Source organism: Lepeophtheirus salmonis, chromosome 14 (assembly GCF_016086655.4).
Source record: "Lepeophtheirus salmonis chromosome 14, UVic_Lsal_1.4, whole genome shotgun sequence".
Taxonomy (NCBI): Eukaryota; Metazoa; Arthropoda; class Copepoda; order Siphonostomatoida; family Caligidae; genus Lepeophtheirus; species Lepeophtheirus salmonis.
Genome location: NC_052144.2, coordinates 25242385 through 25265795, shown reverse-complemented (window position 1 = coordinate 25265795; position 23411 = coordinate 25242385). Strand labels below are relative to the sequence as shown.

Sequence of the window (23411 nt, the reverse complement as noted above, 5' to 3'; positions counted from 1 at the left end):
AAGTTGAATTTATCCGCCGCCGCTTCCCTGAGCATCAAGGTTCTTCTAATATCCCAAAATACACCCTCGCCCATAGGTTGTGCAGGTGAAGTGCTGGGCCTCGAGGTAGTTTTTGACTCACCGCTATCGATTTACTCAGCACCAAAGAACCCTTCTAATATGTTATAATACACCCCGGTCCAAGGGTTGGCCATACCAAATCCGTTTTAATATGTTCATGTTTAACGTTTTAGTAAAAATGAAATACAAATCTTGTAATCCTACATAAAAACATTTATAAATTATATCAATTTTTAAACACGGCAGTGAGCTCAGAGTCTTATATTGGAATACTTGTGATTTAAAAAGTTAATGTAGATATTATTATATTAATATAAATATAGACTGGCCGTGACCATAATGATTAGAAACACATATTGAGCAAGTTTTCATTTGGGCAAGGTTTCTTTCAGCGACATTTTCATATCGTAAATATTATGAAATAAATTACGTCATTATTTGATGTCACTCACTCATTCAGTGTTCAAATTCAAATTAGAGAAGTTTGACAATATGAATAAGGTTCTTATCGGATTTCGTCTCAACTCCTTAGGCTTATTTGGTTGAGATGAATTTACAAAACATATTGAGTGGGATGGCATTTAAACACTTCGACTATGGGTCCTCTTGGTATGATCTTTAAAAAGGTTGTGCATTCTCTCATCATTTTTTGTTGTTTAAAGTTTTGACAATAAACCTTTAATTAATGAGCCTTTTTTGACTGATTCCAAACTTTATTACATGTATTTTGTTCTTTTTAGGAGAAGGCTTCACGAGTTACGATCTTTTTGGGTGCTCCTTCATGGATGTTTCCCCGTACAAAGACAAGTCTTGTAAGGACAGGTATGGACGACTTGATTATGTTTTTTCATCATACAGAGCATCAAACCTTCTTAAAGATTTTAAAGTCCTTAAATGCTACATTTCGATCACAACCCAGTGTCTACATCATTTGGTTACCCATCTGGACCCCGTAAAATCACGTTGGAAATTGAACGTGTCCCTGTTGGACTCAAAGGAGATTCGTAAGGAAATTTCTGAAATGATAGAAAAGAATAGCGTTAAATTGTCTCAACAACCTTATCACATCCTGGGATGCTCTAAGGAATATTGAAATGCAGTCAAGAAATATATTTATACAAAGAGGGATAGAAGCTGCAAAGTTATGAAAAAAATTTAAAGAGTCAAATTGAAAAAAATCGACGACAAATCCCCTAGGCGATCCCAGAAATGGAGAAAATTATTGAATATGAAAATAGGGGAGCTATGATCAGAATGAGACAGGAACTGGCCGAATTAAATTTAAAAGGGAAAACGTCCTGTAAGTATTTAGAGGACACTCTTCGTGGGAAAAGTTTTCATCCCTTAAATTATCTTCAGGTGAACTTACTGAGGATTCAATAAAAATTTCTAGGAAGCTTGCTACTTTTATCTGAAATTGTATGGTTTCCACGATTGTTTACCAAAAAAAACTGTGCAGTTTCTGTCTATATTGGAGATTGCTGAAAGAAACAAAAAGGTGGATGCCACTTCTGTCCTATACCAGGGTCCCTAAAAATGAAAGTATATTCGAAAACTTTGACTCAACTATTAATAGATAAGAAATTTTAAAGTTCGTCCGGGGCTATAACATGAATTACAAGTCTCCAGTACTATCAGGATTAACCTCGAGTTTTTTTTAAAATTTTCGACGAGAAACTGGCGCCAATGAACAAGTTTTTAGGGGCATTAGGTTACATACCAGATTTTATTAGTGATGATGATATTAAAAATTATCGTCCAATTTCTCTACTCAACACATCGTATAAGATTCTTACGGGCATACTTAACCAGAGGGTGGTTAAGATCCTTCCTCTTATTATATCCCCAGCACAGAAAGGCTTCATGAAGTCTCGGAGTCCAGAAGACATTCCTGGTCTCTTCAGGACGCTATGGATTATTAAGTGCGCACTAAAATAAAATACACTGCACTTCTGATGGATTTCGAAAGTGCCTTTGACACATTGTCTCATAAGTTCATAATAGAGCAACTTTTTAGGTTTAGCTTCCCTATTGGTTTCGTAAAAATGGTTTCAGCAATTCTGCGAAGTACTTCGTCAAAGATTGATTTACCACGAGCGAGTAGCTCCATGAAATTTTGATCGGAAGGCCAGCTCGGCAGGGTGATCTACTCACCATCCCTCTTCTTATGCTTATGAATGATTCGAGTATTGAAGGTCTAAAAATGAGAAACATGTCGTTAAAATGTTTGCTGTATGCAGGCGACCTTACTGTATTTCTTACAGGGTGTGAAAATGGCTTACTGAAATCTATTAATTCTTTCATGGAGGTGCTCCAGATTTTCTGGAAGAAGTCAGGACTTAGGATTAATCTTGGGAAGACATAAATTTTGTCGAACTTTGAAGAATTCCTGAGGCCACAACTTGGAAACTTTGCGTTCGTTACGTTAACCTCATTGAAGTTGCTTTGTCCAACTATGAGGCTAGAAGCAAGAACGAAAATAAAATAATGAATATGCTCTAAAGAAGTATCATGATTTAGAGGATCACTCCCCTTTCTAGGTACGAAGCAATGTTAGCATGGAACATTTACGTCCTTCCAAAAGTTTTTTATCTAATGAGGTACGTCCCATTCTTGGTCGAACTGTGTGATGAAGTATATATATAAGATTAGGAACGATCTAGTTTGGAAGCTTTCGAGGGCGTACATAGCAAGATAGCAAGTGCTTCACCTTCACGGCCCTAACGAGCCATTAAATTTTAACCTGAGAAGTAGAGATGAGTACGCCAAGGAGGTCGACTTATATTCAGCGAGTCAAATCCTCTGCCAGCGAGAAGTGGATTTGAAGGACTTTATACTATTATGGAGGGCTCGAAAGAGTTTCTCACAGCCTGGGGACCATGTGTCAAATGGGTCTCCGATTCCATTCTTCTTCGCTGTTAGATGTCTGAGAAAATCAGATAATTAGAAGATTCAACAGTACGAGACGTACTAACCCCGAAGTCCTCGTGAGGAGAAGAATGGAAAGGCTTGGTGTAGACTCGAATGCGAGTCCGCACATGATATGCCAAAATACTTTTTGCGACACAAAGCAAAAATGGTTTAGATATAGATTAGCAACATCGACTATCTTTACCAACAAGAGTCGAGATACTCCTGAGGAGCGAATGTGTCATTTTTGTGGAACTGTAATCGAGACTTCCTTCCACCTCTTTAATTTTTGAACTTGTATCGCCCCTGTGGTGAGAGTAGTTGTCTCCATTACAAGAAGAGGTTGAGTCCTTCCGACTGGCTTGTCTCGACGTCAGTAAATATGGAGGAGGCTCTAAAGATAGAGTTTATCCTAGGCAAAGTTCAGGATATAATATATGCGGCAAAAGTAAACGATCAACCCGTGCCAGTAGGGATTGGAAAATTAGTCAAAAGACTATAAGTGGAGCTTGACTCTTTTAATAAAAACGATGGATCCAATGCTATTAAACAATAGGGCTCTATAACCAGTTCATCTAGGAAAGAAGGAGGGAGGATATTTGCTTTTAATCTCTTTTATATGTATTTTGTATTATTATTATAATTTTACAATTATCCTTAGGAGCACGTGGGAGAAACCTTAAGAACGTTGTATTTTTATTTGATCAACTAGTTGTTGTTTTTTCACTGTTTATTTATTGTATTTTTGTAGCTAAAGATGTCTTTGGGCACTAATTTTAAACTACAATGTGTATTTATATTTTTTATTAAATGTAATTACCCAATTTATTATGATGTATTCTTATATATTATATAAGGAGGTGGGGGGTAAGACATCTTTAAAAAAAAAAGTAAACTCGGAAAAAATAAATAATACATAAATAAAAATGTCACAAGGTAACAAGCTTTGCTTAAGACCTCCTTATCTCTGGCCAAATCTTTGAGGGATCAAAATATTAAATAGATGGATGATTTATGTTATTTTTAGAAAATATTCATATAATTTTGGTCATGACAAGCAGAATAGGGCATTCAAGGGCTGAGAATAAGACATAGGTAAAGCCAGGAAAAATATAGAAAATCACTTCTAAAAAGATAAATCCAGACCTTAATGAATCGGGACCCAGATAAAAGAATCTGGTCAAAAAAATTAATACATGACTCGAATGTTGAGAGGAAATTAAGTTTCTCACAACTCGGTTCCAAGATTAATACTCTCTTAAATATAATTTAAATTTGACAAGTACATATATGGTATAATATATGGATATTGTTCCTCTGAAATGTATACATATGTGAATATTTTATAACTAATATTCATTGCTGAAAAAAATGGATCTTTTTCCATTCAAGTTTTATACTTTGTAATATCATGATTACATCTATCTAGTGTTTACAGATTAACAATAACTGATTTAAATTCCACGAATCAATGTTTACATCTCAATCAAATTGGTGCTCATTACTTCTGAAAGATGTACAGACGGCATCCTTCGGCAAAATTGCCTGATAAACAATTATAAAAGTTGTATGTACTCAGCGTTTGTGATATTTTACAGATGTCTATGAGCTATGGTTGTAGTATACCTGATGTTTCTCCCTCCAAATGTATATTATAGTCAGAGAATGTTAAGAAGAGTATTAAATTCATGGCACCCAGGCTGTTAGTTCAAAAACATATTAGATACTGCATTTTGTTATCAGCTTACAACAATTCTGCTTCCCCCTCCCCCACTTAAAAGTATTCTGAGCTTTGATTGCTTAACATTAAATTAGCTCTAAGTGAGTTGTGAATAGGTCCCGTTAATTAATAAATAATAATTCACCAGTTGGGAGGCAATAGCCAATTACCAATTTTGAACTCTCTTAATCATTAATTCTAGTTGTAATAATGGCTTCCAGACGGTGAAGAAAGGGCTAGCACCCGCTGCAGATATAGTCTTCTGTCATAGCATCCTATTGCTGGCTGACAGTGGCTTTGAGGGCCTCGGTGTTTGGATGACACAAGGTTAATAGAAATACAAGGTTAGACCATCATGTAATCGGGCTTGGTTGAATTTTCAATTTAATGTATCGTACCGACTGCTGGGCAAGATAGGCAGATTTTGACAAAACACACAACCACTCATAATCTATGACAGCACTATTGCCATAATGTTCAATTTAATGGATCGTACCGACTGCTCGGCAAGAAAAAAAGATTTTGAGAAAACTTGCAACCACTAATTCACTATGACGTCAATATTAATAAGCGTGGTGGAAGTGAAACATCAGTTGTACACGCGTTATGGTATAACCTTTTATTTGTATTAAACATGGGATGAATGACACTGCAGGCCTTCCCGTCGACATGTACCCAAAAGGTTTAGTAGAGGGGGTTGTCATCAGGGCTGGAATGGGGCCAAAAGTGTTAAAAAAAAGAGTCAATAGAACTGGAAAAACACATTTACAAGAGTCATGAAACGGGTGAGATGGGGTTCTTTCATTGCTGGTGCCGAAAGTGGCCTTTCCACCATCACATGGCCCTTTACACCCACTTTTTTTTATAGATCTCTTGACAATCTCATATGAAACTCTGAAATATCTTTTATGGGCAGTCATGGACTTGATGGAATTGATCTAGGTTGTTTTTGTAACTCCTCCTATTTTACAGAGCCCCTCTTCCTCACACTTTGGACTTGCTGACGGCGTAGACAGTGATCCAGGAGACGCCCAACTGCTTGGAATGAGCGAGTTGAAATTTGTCAATCATGCTCAAGTGTGATTTTCTCAACTTTTATCAATGCTAGAGAGCTCAGATTTGATCTGTTTTGTAACTAATTGTTTATACTTTAATATATCGAAACATGAATTAATTTCAATCACTCAAACTTTACTAATTATTAAATTATTATGTATTCATATTTTAATGGACCATCCTGTATGAATTGAACCTTTATTTGTATTTGATCAACAGACTGACATGTAAAATTTAAAAACATAGAAAAACTCTTTTAAAACGTCCTAATTCGTTGCTTAAAAAAAGAAAAAAAGAAGAATCCATTAATGATGAAAATAATAAGAAGAAAAACCCAAGCTATGACATGCTCTAGAACAAATAACCGATCTCATATAATTAAACCTATAATCGTAAATCTCTCTACAAAAAATAAAAGATTACATATAAGTAGTATTTAGAATTTACTTAGGTATTTACAACTACACATGACTATGTATGTATAATTTATATACATACAAATATTCTTTTCCCTAAAGAATTCTAAAAGGAATATAGCGAATAGAAAACTTTAGTTTTTCCGGAAGACAAATGGATTTATAATGAATGGAAGAAGAAGAAAATTTGAGTAGATAAGAAACTAAGGGTTCAACTCACAATCCTTCTGTAGTCCTTCTGGTAACCGTGAAGAGAAGCATAAACAATAGTGGACATTTTACACCACAATTCTTTTTCAATCTTAAAAAAAATACTAGTGTTTAAATAATAGTTACTTTCTATGGAAGGAAATCTCCTGATCTCTTATACAGAGATGAATATTGAAGATTCTTTTTTCAATGTATGTTTTTATTACAAATAAACTTTGAATTCAAGATCATATTTAAATTTATTAACAACAAGGAAGCCTATTAATCTATAAAGCATATCCTGATAACCCTTTCTACTTGATCTGAATATTTTTTTAAAGCCAAAAGGCATATCTGGAATGTTGAAGAATTTATTAAAAAATATGAAGGAGTCCTTCCACGCCAATATGCTCAAAATGTAACCACATATCTACGTAATGAATAATCATTTTAATCACTTAGAAGTTTTAGTAATAGATATTTTTTCATAAATTTATTTTATTTTTAATTGTTATACTTTTAAAAATGATTACATTGTGCTATGAAACAATCAAATTTTTTACTACGATAAGGAAATTATTAGACAAAAACGCCAAAATGGTCATTTCTCACTCAATATAATTTTGAAAAAGCCCATTTTACTGAGTGAGAAATCTCCAATTTCAAATATTTATGAACCGCAATGTTCCAAAATAATTGCAGCAAATCTTTAGTTATTATCTTCCAACATTTGTCTGTTTTGTAAGAATTTATAATTTTTTTGTATAAATACAAACAACAACTATATAGTGTTTTTGAAGGATACCTATATTTTCAAATAAAGGTCTGACTGTCAGATATCAAGTGATGTATTTTTACATTATTTTTATACATTCTCTCTGGAGTAAAAACATCCATTCTCATATTTATAGAAAGATCATTCGAATTCTAAGCAACATAGTTAAGGGTATAATAACAATGGTTTTATAATATGTAAACTTAAGGTTTTGTACTATATTCATACCACTTATCTCTATCTCCTGAACAAAGACCTCCAAAAGCTTTAAATCTTTATATTAGAGAAAGATCCAAAAAAACTTTAATTGCCTTCAACTTAAGAATATAAGTTTGATAGAGAAAGACAAATGTCATATTAAGAATCAAGCGCTCAAATTCTTCTAAGTTATATTTAAGTCGATATTGATACATAAAAAGTACGTATCTATATATTAAATGTGAAGGTCTGTGTTTATGTATGTGTGAATTGATCACGGCCGAACCAATGCATGGATTTTTCTGAAATTTTTTATGTAGCTTCTTATGGTAACAATTTTTTTGAGCTTCAAGACCCTGGCAACTTTTAAATAGTCGCTTTTATCACTTTACCTGTACAACCTGAGGAACGGGATATATTTTGGATATTATAAGGGTCCTTTGATAGGCAGGGAAGCGGCAATGAAATAATTTAATCTACCTAAGGGACCATCAGCCCACAAATCGTGTGCAAGGGTGTATTTTAGCATATTATAAAGGGTTCTTGGGCTTAGAAAAGGGCATCAGAGAAATTTACATTTTCTCTGGACTAGCAGTTCAACTGTACAACAGGTAGGCTGGGGTATATTCGGAGGATTCCTTGGTGTCTAGAATCGCGGTAGAGTTTAAACTGTATTTGTTATATTCGTATATACTCAAACTCATAAAAAACCAACATGAGAATAATTCTAACAAATTTATGGCCGTTATTTTTTGTTTTATTTGTTTTTCAAATTTAATTTGAATTAATAATTATTATTAAATGAGATCTCAATCAAAGGGGGTACTTATTACTGCTGAGAGATGTACAATCGGCATTCTTCGACAAAAGCACCTGACAGAATACAATAAAAGTGCGATATTTTACAGATGCCTATGGGGAATGATTGTAGAGTATCTCATTATTCTACCTTCAAAATTATATTACGAGCAAAAATTTTTGACAGGGTTAATAAGTAAATATTATCAAGGGCTTAACCTCTCACACATAAAAGTGTATCAGCTGACAATTTTACTACTCCAGTTCCCCCTTTATCAGTATTCTGAACTGTGATTGATTGCCATTGAATAGCTCTTATTCAGTTCTGAAAAATTCCCATCAATTATTAATTAATAATTCACTACTTAATGGATTTGATAATATAGAAGATCCTTTACCTGATACCGATTACTTTAATTGATTATGCTGTCATGGTTCATGTTAGATACAAGAGAAAGTCATAGTGCTTTAATTAATGAGATGTGATCTCCTCCAGCTTCGGATCGATTACGAGTACCACTCCCCCGCCTGTAATACTTCATAAGAGACAAACTCAGAAGCTCCTCCTCCAGATAATGATACATTTACATTCATGACCTTCCAAAGTACTAATTGTCGAAATATCTCGAAAAAGTCGAGATCCCTCTCTTCCGACTCCCATAATATATTTCCTATTTTAAAGTGGCAATAATTGATTTTAAGCTACTCACTGTCGTTGTCTCCAATTTCGAGATAGAAAAAGAAAATATGACGTGCATGCAAACTTATACAATATACTCGTTAATTTTAATACTTTGGAATATTACGACTAGGCTTCCACTCAAACATGAGACGGAATTGATTTCAAGGAGAACAAAAAACAAATGGTTGTTTTAACTTCAAGACAATATCTGAAAACCCAAAAATATTTCATATCATTGCAATAATTCAGATTTTGTGGAGTTCCAAAATACTGTCTAGGAGGATCCCATATCAAGCAAATAAGTTATCGAAGTTCCTCCAGGTCTAGTTTATGTTCCATCAAAACAACTCTTAACCAAGTCTGAATATAGGTAGAGGTATCTGCAAAGACTATATTGCACGAGAAGGAATATGTTCAAACAAATACTAACAAGATTTGTCAAAAAAGGATCCAAAAATTATTTTTTTTCGAAAAAATTCAAAAACAAATAGTTATTTACGAAAATTATCACAAATTTAATTTTTTTGGGAAAAAAATTCAAAAATTAAGTTTCAAATATTCAATTTAAAAAAAAAAATTCATAACAATTCACAAAAAAATTGAATTTCTTTCAAAAAGTTCAAAAAATCTATATCTATTCACAAAAATTTGAAAAATTTTTTTTTATTGAAATTTCAAATTTTAAAATTTTTTCAAAAATTTCAAAAATGCACAGCTATTAAAATTAAATTAAATTTTTGGATTTTTTTTTTAATAAAAAATTGAATTTAAAAAAAAATCCAAAAATCTATTCACAAAAAATTAAATCTTTAATTTTTGATAAAAAAAATTGTTGAATTAATTTTTTGGGATATTTAGGACTTGAGGTCCAAAAAGTTTTTATATATTGTATCTTTCCAATTTTACTGAAAATGGAAACATGAGAAAATAATCTAAATAATTTGAATAATAAAATTATTATTATTTAATAATAAATGTAGAAATTATTCATAATTTAATATGAATAAATTCGAATTTAGCCTATTAAATTCATAACAATGAAAATGTAAATAGATAAATAGACGGCTGACAATGAAAACCATGGATATTTATTTTTGTAAATGGTTTAAAAATGAATAAGAGAAAATGGATTTACCTACATAAATATATTCTACTTTTGGGGTAATGTGGAAAATATATATATTTGTATAAGCGAGCACATCTTGAGTACAAATCTGGATTATGTAATATATTCCATTATTTAACTATTTAATCATTTTTACTTCTTTTTTCATATATTTTTCCACACATAAACTAAGTGAATAAATACAAACACGGAGGTTCCATTTCAATCAAAGTGGAGTCTCTTCTGACAAGGTAAAAATAAATTTATAAAAATGATGATTATCCAGAGTGAGGCTTTCTTTAAAAAAAAATAACTAAACTAGTATTATGATTGCATTGCAGATCAAATTTTGATAAAATATATTTCGTAAATCATAATTCCTATGTACCGGATGCTCCATTGAAATCTGAACACTTACAAATTCAATAATTAAATAAGGCTGAGTGATTGAAATTAATTTATATTTCGGTATATTAAAGCATACAAAATTAGTTACAAAATATAATAATCCTGAGCCCTCTAGCTTACACATAAGTCGAGAAAAGGACACTTGAACGGGATCATTTAAATTTCCATTTGCAAACTCCAAGCAGTTGGGGCTCACTAGGACCAACGTCTACCCCGTCAGCAAGTCCAAAACGTAGGAGAGGAAGGAAGACTTTTCAAAAAGACAAAACTGGAGCCGGATGAACGAAAGAAAACAGCAAAAGCCATTCTCCTCATGTCTTTGAGGGCCCATGAAAGAGATATCAGGATTTCATACTAGATCGTCCAGAGAGCTATCAAAAAAGTTGGTGGAAAGAGCCTTGTCATTGTGGAGGTGCCACTTTTTACACCAGCAATGAAAGAAACCCATCTCCTTATTTCCAAGATTCTTTTGAGTTCTTTTGAACTCTTTTTTGATACTTTAATTTCCCCTGAAGTCCTGATTCCAACCTCTCGACTACAACTATCGTATGTATATCAAGGTGAAGGCCTGCAGTGTCCATCATTTAAACACCGAGGCCCTCAAAGCCACTGTCAGCCAGCAATTGGATTTTATAACAGAGGACTATATCCGCAGCGTGTGCCAGGCATTCCGTTGCCACTTAGAAGCTATCATTCCCGCTAAGGGCAGCACTCTTAATGATTAAGGGAGCTTAGACGCTCACCTATTTATATTTTATTGTAATTCTATTGTTAATTAATAAATTATATCTTGTTGAACTTTAAAATTCAAAGTGTTCAGATTTTAATGGACCACTTGCTATGCATTTATACCAGGTATAGAACGAGACCATATATTAAAAAATTAGAAATGAGTTGGAATGTATCTAAGTCGATCTATATGAGGATGACATTACTCCAGTGGTGGAAAGGAATTGTTTAAGACAACTGTCAAGAAGAATTTAACTAATTTTGTCATATTTTGACAATTTTTCAATTATTTCAGGACTTCAAATTAATGTTGAAAAAATATATATTGTCCCTGAAGGTCGGTTGTTTCCTTTAAATAATTTTGGTGAATGCAAAGTTTTAGATGAAGTGAAAATATTGGGAATTGAGTGAGAGAGCGATGCCCCTTTGCAAAAGTTAAGCTTCCAGTGTCGAAATTGGTGACAAACTGGTGAGCTTCAATTTTGAGTAAAACAATTGATTTGTATAATAATAAATTAATAGCAAATGTAATACCAGGCTTTCAAAAAGTTTTGGAACATGACTTTAGTTGCGTTTTAAGAGGTCACGATTAATTTTATAGACAAATTGTATTAACAAAAAAGAACAGCTGATTGTTTACCTTTTGAACGCTTTATTGATCAAGTTTCTAGGATAAATATTAACGAAAATGAAGAAAAAAAAAGAAAGAAGTGGCTCGTTTAGTCCTCGTCGAATTAAGCAATTATGATATTGTAAAGACACTGAATGTCTACAAAAACACAGTCTACAAAACAGGTCAACATCGGAGAAGACATCAGTGATTGTCATAGAAGGGGAAGGCATATCAAATTAAATCCTGAAACGGTAAAAAAAGTTTTTTTGAAAAATCCGAAAATGATGCTGACGGACTCAACGAAGAAGCGGTCGTTGATACATTCCTCGGAGTACAATTCTGTTAAAAAAGATGGTAGCAAGTCTATCCGACATATTGAACGACCCTTGCTCACTCAACAAAAAGAACAATTACGATTTGATTGGTGCAAAAAGCTTTAAAACGACCTGAGTTATCGCCGAAACCGAATTTTGTCCTTCCCGGTCAAGAAGACATTTAAAGTGGATCCCATGTACAATAGGCTAAATGATTGGGTCGTATGTTTTGAAGAAGTAACCTACCACCGTGAAGTGTATCCAAACATCCGACCTCAGCAATGATGGTTGGCATTCTTTCATCTGAAGGTCACAAAATGAACCCAATTTGGCTCCTGATTCCATACAGGTTGCCTAGCAAGGATTACATACTTATTTTGCAAACAAAAGCGCTTCCCTATGTTTCCAAGATCACATAGCAATCAAAGAAAGCCGTTTATTGCTTTAATGGGATGGTGCTCCAGCATATTCGGCAAAAATTGTGGAGGATTGTATTGCCAAAAAAAATGAAGCTCTGGCGAAGGACTTTTGCCAACACAGAGCCCCGACCTGAATCCCCTTGACTGGTGGTGAATTGAAAGCAAGGCCTGCAGTCAGCACCATAGCAGTATTGAGTCCCTAAAGTTGAGAAAGAGTGGCAATCAATCTCAAAGCACCACGTTTCAACGTGTACAAAGCGTTTGGGGGTTGTGTGGAGCGTGTGATTGAGGCCAAAGATGCTCAAATGCCTAAATAATGTTCTCTAATATGTAATAATCAAGTTTCAATCAAAAAAATCTCTGGAATTTCATTTAAATACACTAGGTGTAATGAATTGTTCAACGTTTATTATGTCCCAAAAATTTCTGACAGTCCTTTATATGTGACTACAACTATCCTTTCTTTAACTTCAAACGTGTTAAGGGAAGATGAATCATGATCAAAGCAATTGTTTGATCACATCCATCTTGATTAGTGTCCTAAATATATCTTGTAGACAATTGAGAGGAGGACAGGTTCTTTTGTCTAATATTCAGTCCAAAATTTAAATAAAGATTTATCCAAACATTATGGTTAAGTCACATTTAGAACAGAGTAATGATGTTGCTGGGTCTCTTGTTCATAATTTTTTATTATTATCCATCAAATAATATAATTGTTAATTTCTTTAGTGAAAGGGCAACTGCTCATAGCATAGAATTGTAAAGTACAATACATTCATTTGATTTTAAAAGTACAGTAAAATTTGGAAGATCCAGAAGAGTTGGAAAATATTGACATTTTCCCAAATTCCTAACACACAATGACGTTAATAAGAACTTTATCTTCAATGCTAAAAGATTTATCTTAGCCCTTTGTAGATTATCAAACTTACACCTGGTACCTTGGTGTCTTAAACTGGATTTATAATTTTTGAATCGTTAGAGATGCGAATCGTAACATCAATGAAGTATGTTAAAGCTCTAGACCAGGGATGTCCAACTTTTTAGTATAATGGGCTGCATTGCCACTAGAAATACTTTAGTGGGAATAATAACCTCGGATTAAGAATGATACAAAACTACATCTTATTATCAAATTTATAATTGTCCAACAATTTGGGAATATTACGTAATTGGTTAACTACCTATGTCTTTTTATATCATATAAATCTTTTTTTCACATAAAAAAGGCAAATTGAGATAGTATTAATAGTAAAAAGTATTCAAACATCAATACTTTTTCTGAATGATCAATTAATTAATCACGATATACTATTTATAAATAGAAGTCTTACATTAGCTTAATATAATGTCAATCACTTATAATATCTAATGTTAATGTTCAACTACTTGTTTTTACAAAATATTTACTGGAGATTGACATATTTAATTGACGTACAATCATACACTGAGAATATATATATTTAAATGATCAGAATTAAAAAGTTGTACTGACTACTAAAATAACAAAGATTAGGACAAGTATGAATTAAAGTAAAAAAGGTAGCTATTTACTACGTCATTTTAGAAAAGTTGATCAAAACGTATACAACGTTCATAGTTGATCATTTTTTTAATAGACTAACCTACCATTACTTCCTTTCAGATACATATACAAGTAGTCCCCTGAGGTATGAAGCCACATTAAAAATGAGCATTTGAGCATTATAACACTTAATAGAATATTTATAAATGGAACTTTTAAACTAACTTAAAATCATGCGATTCTCTCATAATCTCTACATGTAGAACTACGTGTTGTACAATTTTTTTTGAGTGAACGTATATATAGTTTAACTAATGGGTTTGTATGTATTTCAAAAAAATTTATTCTTGTATATAATCCGTTCATCTAGCAAATACTTATTATTTATTAAAATATTTTCTACTAAGCTATAACCATAAGTCTTTTACAAAACATGCTATGGAAAGATATCATCATTCATTAATGATACGTATGGTTGAAAATGTGTATTAATCAACTCATTCCTAAAACATTTCCTTTAGAAAGAATAACATTAAGTGCTCAAAGTTGATAATTTCATAGTGAGATGTAAATGAACAGATGCTAATAGATAGAAAAGAAGTATTAATTATTACCACTTTCGGATAAATAACAATTTTTCTTTTAGCTTGAATTATAATTCGTTTATAATATTAATTATATTCAACTTTTGGTTTAGTAACTCACTTTTTTTGTCTATGTTAGAGTTGAGGACACATGTACATCCCTCCAACCATAAACGACTAAACTAAACGAGGACTCAAGGTTAAAATATTCGAATACAAATAAGATTCTGGCTGTTAACAATAAATTTTACCAAATGTATTGACACATGTATTTCCAGCCTGATTTTTGATGATAAATGTATCAATTAGTCGAAAAAATCAGGTGATGTTATTTTTTATAATTTAGCTGTTTTTGAACCGATTTTTATTAATATGGTAAATAATAGAATACATAACTAATATTGATTGTAAACGCGAAATATTTCGCGTAGATGTGAGTATTATGTATATTTGGTTTGGTTATTAAGAACAAATATGCATGTAATTAAATTGAAAAACATTTTGATACAATCATTGCTCTAATAATTATAATATTATACTTATCGATGAACAAAAGCTTGTTTTATTAAACTTTGTCTTACGTAAGCTTCCCCATTTGTCACCGTCAATTATATTATATATTGTAACTAGGAAAGGTGACAACCTTTGACTTTTTGTTTTTAAAGTACAAAGATTGTTATTTAGGATATCTCAATCACATATACTCCACTTATTTCTCAATGAAGAATTATTATCCTTTGTCTAAAATGCAACACTTATTAAAAATTACAAAAATGTTTATATTTAAAAAAATATCAAGGGACAGATTATTTACATTATCAATCAATAAACCCGCCTTTTGCCTTTATGATCAGTTCAAGCTTGGTATGGAACTTTGCTCAGGAGTTCTTTACAAAGTTCCGTTATAGGTTAGCTCAAGCATTGATGATGACGCCCTACAATTGGTCTTTTGATGTGTATCGGACTTCCAAAAGCTTCCCCTGGATGTGCCCAAAAATACCAAAGTCCAGGGAAGAATAGTCAGGGCAGTGGAGAGGCCAAGAGTTTTGATTTTCAAGCTTGTTGTGGAATATTTTAGTCTGTGTCACACGCTTTACTCGATCCAATGGCTTCACACCCAAACAAAGAGTTCTCTTGTTGATAATAAAGTAGTTGTTTGATTAAATCTTGATTAATGCCTTAAACAGATCTTGTAGACAATTGAGAGGAGGGTATATGGGCTAAGCAATAAAAAAAAATCCTTGATTCACTTCTGGTTGCTCCCTTTATTTTTGCTCTAATTTTCTGTTGTTGACAGAAGTACATTGTACCTACCTAGATATGTATATATATTTTGAGTATGTTAAAACCCCCTAATGTCATTGGCATATATTTTCTTTGAACTTACACATAACCCATAAATCCTTCTCCATCTCTCTTTCTAACATAAATGTATATATTAGTTTTATTACTCCACTTAGGACAGGACGTAAAAACTCCTACCATTATTCTTGGACCAAGTGCAGGGGTTTTTGGAATAAAAGAACTGACATTCAAAGACTGTAAATTTGTATGCATGTACTCACATATTAAAGTTAAGATGGGCCAAAAAAAATCAAGATCATAAAATAATTGAAATTGAATTCTACCCCCATTTGGGTACTGGAAGTTTTAAAATACCAAAAATGGATTTTTGAAGAAGAGGGCTTCAAAGGACCATTAAAATTTGACTTGTTGGCAGTTTTGAATCAGTTTTTTCTGCCATACAAGGTACTAAAAAGTTTAACATGACTATTAAATTATCATCATGTATACACGTTAGATCTACATGGAATGTGATAATGCAGTTTGAAAAATGGGGATTATATTGTGTCCCTTTTTTAAGAAGCTACACGTCAGAATTAATAAATAGTATCGAATATCAGAAGTTTCTAAAGAGGATATGGAAAATAAGGTGTTAAAGGAAAATAGCCACGCTCAGCGTATATGTAAGGTTGATTCCTTCAGTGCTTTATTTAGAAACTGTCTTGCCCGGATTGGCCAATTGGGTGATCAATACTGAATAAGAGTGGCTACAGAAGTTGTTTCACTGAAGTTATATTCAGGCTCTAAAAAGGCCAAGGAGACAACTTGGGGGAGGACCAGTTCAGTTTCGTCATGTTCTGCCTTAAATATACAGGATGATTATGATTGATTTATCCTGTAATCAAGAAAAAGAATGGCTTCCTGTCATGTCTAATAATAAAATCTAGTTATACATTATGATGGGAACAGATTTATCAAATTCTCTTCTGTTTGACGTTTCTCCTTCCAGGGCTGCCTCCCAAAGAATCTTGTGGAAATCTTCAACGACCTATGACTTGCCTTTTATTGGGGACATTTTTCGTCAGTTTTAAAAAAGAAGGTGTTCTTTGGACATGTTGATAGCCCTATTAGTTTCCAGGTTTGGGTTCTTTCCAAAGAAATTTTAATAAGCTATGATATGATTAGAATACAAAAGTAAAGGGTCAAGTCTGGAGAATTGTATTAATGTCTGCTAAGGGCAGCTAAGTTATATAAATCCCCTGTAAAATAAAATAAAAAAAATCAGAAGAAACGTCTCGTATCTTTGTTAGGTCCGAAACTATTCACATCACCCTCGTATATAGGAATTACACTCAGAATTTTATCAAGATAATTTAACAATCCATAATTATAAAAAAAATATATAGAATAAACCTATATCCTACTCCAATTTTTTATATTTGTTTATAATATTTGCAACGCATTTTGTTTTTTTATTATTCAAGAGTTAAGAGGCATGAAATTTTATTTGTTCGTTTTCAAAACTCCAATTGGACCACAAAAATAGATAAAAAGAGAAACTTATGACGTAAGAAGATCCTATTTATATTCAGAAATCTTTTTTAAAATATATATTTCTTGAAAGTAGAAATTATATGTACATATGTTCAGACATAAAATGTATTTTATATTTTGTTAAATAGCTGTGAACCCCTACCTCTCTTCTAATTGAATTAGTTAAGTAAATACATCAAGCAAAAGTAAGCTATACGTATACGTACAATGTGAATATATAGAGATAGAAAACCAACCATCTGTATATATTTTATACATCCGTTGACTCTTCAAAGAAGTAGATAATATCAAGACATAATAGCATAAAAACTCCTTCTCAGCTCCATATTCCTTCATCTTTTGTTTGTCTAACTCAGTTAGGTTTGTTTTGTTATACATCCTTTTTTTATTCTATGGTAAAATTTATTGTCCATGCTCTCAAACAAAAAGGAAATAAAAATAAAACGGTGAATATATATATATATATTTGTATCAAGGAAAAAATCCATTAGTTAGATTAGATGAAATAAAAATATCAATAATTCAGAGAACTTTACAATAAAAACGTGGACAAAAGCACATCTGGTCATGATGCTTTTAAAAAAATGAGTTATTTAATAAGAGATACAAGGCCTGTTAGATTTCAAAAAAAAGAAAAAGAAATACAAGGGATATAAATTATACAAATGAATCAATTTCTCCTTTACTTTAATTTGAAATGACTTTTTCAAATTGTTGACTCGGTTTTTTCCATGGCTTTAGGCTAATTGACTTTGTATATATATATATATTTAAGTATTTAAATTTTAATACAAAAATTACGATGGAATCCTTTCTAATTAACTGATTATGTTATTCATCTATGTAAATTGATCTCGGAACCAACACGAGTACATGTTGTGTAGATATACACAGCCCTCCAATAGTGAACTAGGTGAACTATTGTACGGCCTGAAATTATAAGAATGCGTCTTATATCTTTTGAATCTACATTTTGTTGCCAATACTTTTCAGAACGCTCCTGAATAATTAGATCCGACTTTATACAATTTTTATCCATCTGGATAATGCCTTGTTCAGGATTTCTTCGTAGACAGTTTATCGAGTTAAATCGAGGTTTAGTGAATTTAATAAACCGTTAGGCAAAAAAAGTTGCTCCTTTGTTTTTCCTTTTGATTTCTTGGATTCTTTTTTTTTTAATGTGAGTACTGCAACAACACCCCAAAATTAAAATAGTAAAAAATTTATTTTGCATTGTAGTACACGCAACTTCATCAAGAACAAATAATATTTTATATAAATTTTTTGAAAAATACAAATGAAACGTCTTTATTATTAGAAACCCCAAACTCATAAAATCATATCATAAAGAAAATGACATTTTGCCGGCTAAAAATATATCAAGACGACCATAAGCTAACACGTGCACTTCATTACTTTGTTTTGAAGCTTTATAAGTTCATTATTAATTACAAAAATGAAAGGGATGCACAAAGTAGGTAAGTTTGAAAAGCCTGGATGCAGTTTAATTGACACAGAGGGAATCAATTCATATATATTAATTAAAAAATATAATTAACTCTCCTCCCCTTAAATCTAATTGTTGAATTAATAATTAAATATTGTTGATTGGTATAAAATTAATTAGCTCTAAAAATATGAACCTGATTAAAATTTTTTGGGAATATAATATCAAATAACCGTCAATTATAATATTATTAGTCAGTTAGGATTCTAGCTTCTTCATACAAATAAAATTGAATTAATGAGAAATCGATATTTGTATCTTAAATGAATTTGAAATATGATGAATTATTATTATACATATATGTATATACAGGGGTGACCATAGGTTTTAAATCTTTTTAAAATTTATATATTGAGTAATACATTGATCGTATAGAAAAAAGCTTTAACTAAATATTTTAGAAAATGTATTAAACTTTATTCAATATTTTATAAGCTATTCAATAAAAGTGCCTCTTTTATCGATTACCTCCCTTAGACGTGATTGAAATGCTTCACATGCTGCACGTACTCTAGATATGGGAAGTTTCGCCCATTCCATCTGAATTGAGGCACGGATATCTTCCAAATTTAAATATTGAAAAGTTTATACCTACGACTTGAGATAATCCTACACAAAGTAGTCGAGGGGGCTAAGATCTGGACTCGAAGGGGGCCGCATAGATTTCTCCCAAAAAGGAATATTTGCTTTAAGCCAATCTTGGTATTGGACGCTGGTATGTATTGGAGCTCCATCTTGCTGAAAGGTCACCTTAATCGTTTTAGATGAATTTGCTTTAACTTATGGAAGGACCACAGGCTCCAAAACATATGAAATGTAGTCACCCGTCTTCATACGGAGGCCCCCGGAATAAAAATCGAAGGAAGCTCATCTCCTTTACTTGAAATCCCTTCCCAAACCAAAAAGGATCGACTATTAACCTGTTTCGGAATTCTTCTTTGGTATAAGGTTACAACTTTTCGTGATGAGACCATGATTCGGTCGTTTTGACCGTTGAGTTTTTGATCCAGGTCCTTTTTCTTCTCATCCGAAAAGACATTATTTCCTCTCCACGTCCAAAGTTCTAATAAGGTTTTACTTCTTTGAATCCATTTCATCCGTGCATCTTCTGTGAGATTCTGACCGAAACGAAACTTCAGAGTAGGTTCTTATGAATAATATATTTTATCGAAGTCCTTGACACGTGGATGTCCTTAGCCATTTTTGACTTTGATCTGTTGGCATTTCTGTACATTTTTAATTAAACTTTCTGGACGTTATTCGGCTACTGAACGAATCTTGGGGGTCCACTTCTTGGTTTATTATCAACTTTTATAGTCTCTTGAATATTTTTAACGTTTGTTTTAACAGAACTGAAACTGATTGAAGGTCTCTAAATCTGATAAATTTGAGGTAATGATTTGCCAGCACGATGAAGACTTTCTACTAATTTTCTTAGACGTCGAGGGAAGGCCTAGAATCCGCTTCAGAATTAGTTCTCTGTCATAGCGTCCCTCTGACAGCGGCTTTGATTGACTCGGTACTTGGATGAGAGCCACTGCAAGCCTTCCCCTCGACATGCACAGAATAAGGTTGGCATCAGGGCTATAGGGGCATTAAGTTTGAAAAAAGAACTCAAAAGAACTATCCAAACATCACCTCCAAATAGTCTTGCTACAGAGGAGATGGGTTTCTTTCATTGCTGGTGTCAAAAGTGACCTCTCCACCTCTCGCAAGGCTCTTTCCACCCACTTTTTTTGATAGGTCTTTGAAAAGTTTAGTGTGAACCCCCGAGATCTCTTCCTTTGGCCCCATGGACTTGAGGGGATTCGCCTGAGATGTTTTCTTTAACTCCTCCAGGTCCACTTTGGCCTTTTTGAGAAAACCATTTAAGTTATTTGCAATGCACATCATAAAACTATAAATTCAGAAAATGGCTTCCTGGCATCTCGCTCAAGGACATTTTCCTTCAAATGAGAACCCCAATTATTAAATTTTTCTTAACCACTTTCTGAAATATAAGTAATTTTTATAGCATATAAACAAAATTTCTTTCTTTTTTTGACAAAAACTAACTTCAGGTACGAAAAAGCTCTTCCAGAAAATGTTTATTTAATGTTATTTTACGTTTGGAAATGATAGAGACAATGAATAAAATAAATGATGAAAATAGTCCTTAAGCTCAAAGTTAAACAATAACTGTGAGGTTCTTGTAGTCTCTAAATCTCCTAGATTTATTTGCTGTTTTTTAAGGATGACTCATGATGGTCCTCTTGCTATAAGTTCTCCTGCTTTTCGAGTAATCTCTTCCACAATTTTCATATTTTCTAGTGTTGGAACAGTATCTGCATTATATACAAACAAGGCAAGACCCACCAATTCATCAAACAGATACTATTGATGGTTCTAAATTACATTTTTACAGTAGGGGGGGGGGGATAATATTTCATGAGAATGAGTAAATTAAATTTCAGCACAACTTTTCAAATTCGAGAGGATCTTTGAGGGTCACTGAAAAAAAAAAAAAAAATCTACTAAACTCCTCCTCTCAACCCTAAAAAGTTACTTTTTCACCCATGAATGTGTATTTTTTAAATTTATTTCCTAAGTAATATGAAGAAACTCGCAAATGTCATAATCATTAAAACCTTCATTTGTTAAAGCAATAGTTATACATATAACATTTGAAGTTTAAAAAGTACGGTTCTAAGTTAATTTAAAAGGTCTCATGTCACAAAAAGGTTGATTTCTGCTATTTTGTTATTTTAATGTGTGTACTAGGGTGTTCAATTTTTAGATTGACATGTTAATTCGATCTTCTGTTGTATTTAACGAAAAAGCAATGCATGTAAAGTTTCAGTCTTCAAAGGACGTTTGAAAATAACTTTTTAACGCCGTTCTTTATTTATAAAGGGATTGAGAAGGTTGACTTTTGAAGTTATATGGCTGAATTTCAGAAAGTTGGATTTCAAAAGTTTAATTAAAGTTCGTTTTCTCAAGTGATTCATACAAATATAGTCCTTTTTTCTATTTTGAAGAAATACAAATTGTGGCCCAACGAAAAACTTCTGATGCTCAAACGATGAAAACTACTTAGCACTTAAACTAACCGTTTGTATGCTAAAAATAAGAAAAATTATAGGTGTTTTAGTATCGTCTTCCTATTTCCAGGAAGCAATATTTAGTACATGATATTACACTTACTAAAAGAATAAACTATAGGGTCATTTCCATCGATGATAGCTGAAACTTATTTATTTTAGGTGGACCCTCCCTCCACGTTTGAATTCAACCGATGGACGCCCAGTTTACCGATATCTCAGATTTGAAAGTTATTTTCAAGGTATCCACAACATTTGCAAATATATTTCTCATGACTATTCTATATGTAACTCCTTATAAATATGTACATATTTCGTCTAAAATTGGAATAGTTGATACTGTCTAGCCCCAGGTAGGTCTGGTACGAAGCATTTTTAAATGCAAGATTTTATCTGAAACGAATTAACTTTGTAATTTTTCATAAGTATTGCAAGTTTATTTCCATGGCAGGAAAAGGAGATATGTGGCCAAGGAAATTAGTAGATTTTAATATAGATATTAAATGCAATAAATACAGGATCAAATATTTAAAAGGATAAAAAAATGCAAATTTGATTTCATGGAAAATGATGTATTACCCTTCAATTAATGTTCCTAATTCTAGGGGACAAAATATATATTTGTGTATGATTTATGGGAATTCGCACAGATGCTTTTATTTTTACACATATTTAGCTTATTTTTTTATATCTTAGCAATATTTTTTTATATGAAGGTGAAGGGGGTACAGGCATATTGAAAATAACTTTCTCTTTGATTTATCGCAATGTTCTTCTTTGTTTTATTCTATGTAGTTGTAGTTCTGTTAAATGTTGAGTTTAAAAAAACATATTTTTATATCTATAGTTTGATTTGGAGCATTTTTTTAAATCAAAATGTATCATTTTTGTCCTTTATCAATCACAGACGTGGAACAAAGTCCTAATATTGCAAGTCCAAGCCGAGTCTTTGGTTTCAAGTCACCAATATTTTTATCGAGTTATCAGATTTTTTGAGCTCATTTTACTCCATATCATATATTTGCGTCGTCTGTTGTCTTTTATCGAATACAATATGAAGTCGTTATATTAAAATCAAAAGTAATGTTCACAAGCGAGCCAACCCCCAACTTATAAGTAGTAAAATATATTTTGGTACTTTCAGACTGTAATTGAGTTGTTTCCGTATAAATTGTGCTTAAAAGAGTACCCATGAAAAAAAAATTGAAATGGTTTTGAGAAAATGCGTTAAAAAGTAATTTCAAGTCCAATACTGTATGAAGCTTGGAAGTTCGACTCCAAGTCAAGTTTCCGGGAGTCCTTGATTTTACAAGTTTTTAAAATAAAGATTAGTCCTTCAGAGTTGACTTAATAAATCTATGTATTCGATAAACTTTTTTATTTATATTTTATTACTTTTGAAAAGAGGACATATTATATAATCATCCATTGACGTCATAACTTTTACAACTCATGAAGAGAGACGAAAAAAAAGAAGGACTT

At 32.2% G+C, this 23411-nt stretch overlaps 1 long non-coding RNA gene across 2 annotated transcripts; it reads right to left on the bottom strand.

The window, feature by feature from the left end:
* Positions 1–964: 964 nt before the first annotated feature.
* LOC139907173 (uncharacterized) lies at positions 965–2487 on the bottom strand. Of its 2 annotated transcripts, none has more exons than XR_011783607.1 (3): positions 2323–2487; positions 1857–2257; positions 965–1076 (listed from the first exon to the last, which is right to left on the bottom strand). It is a non-coding gene; the product is annotated as an uncharacterized lncRNA (long non-coding RNA). The 2 variants fall into 2 exon arrangements; XR_011783606.1 differs by having other exon boundaries at positions 967–1076; positions 1781–2257.
* Positions 2488–23411: the final 20924 nt, after the last annotated feature.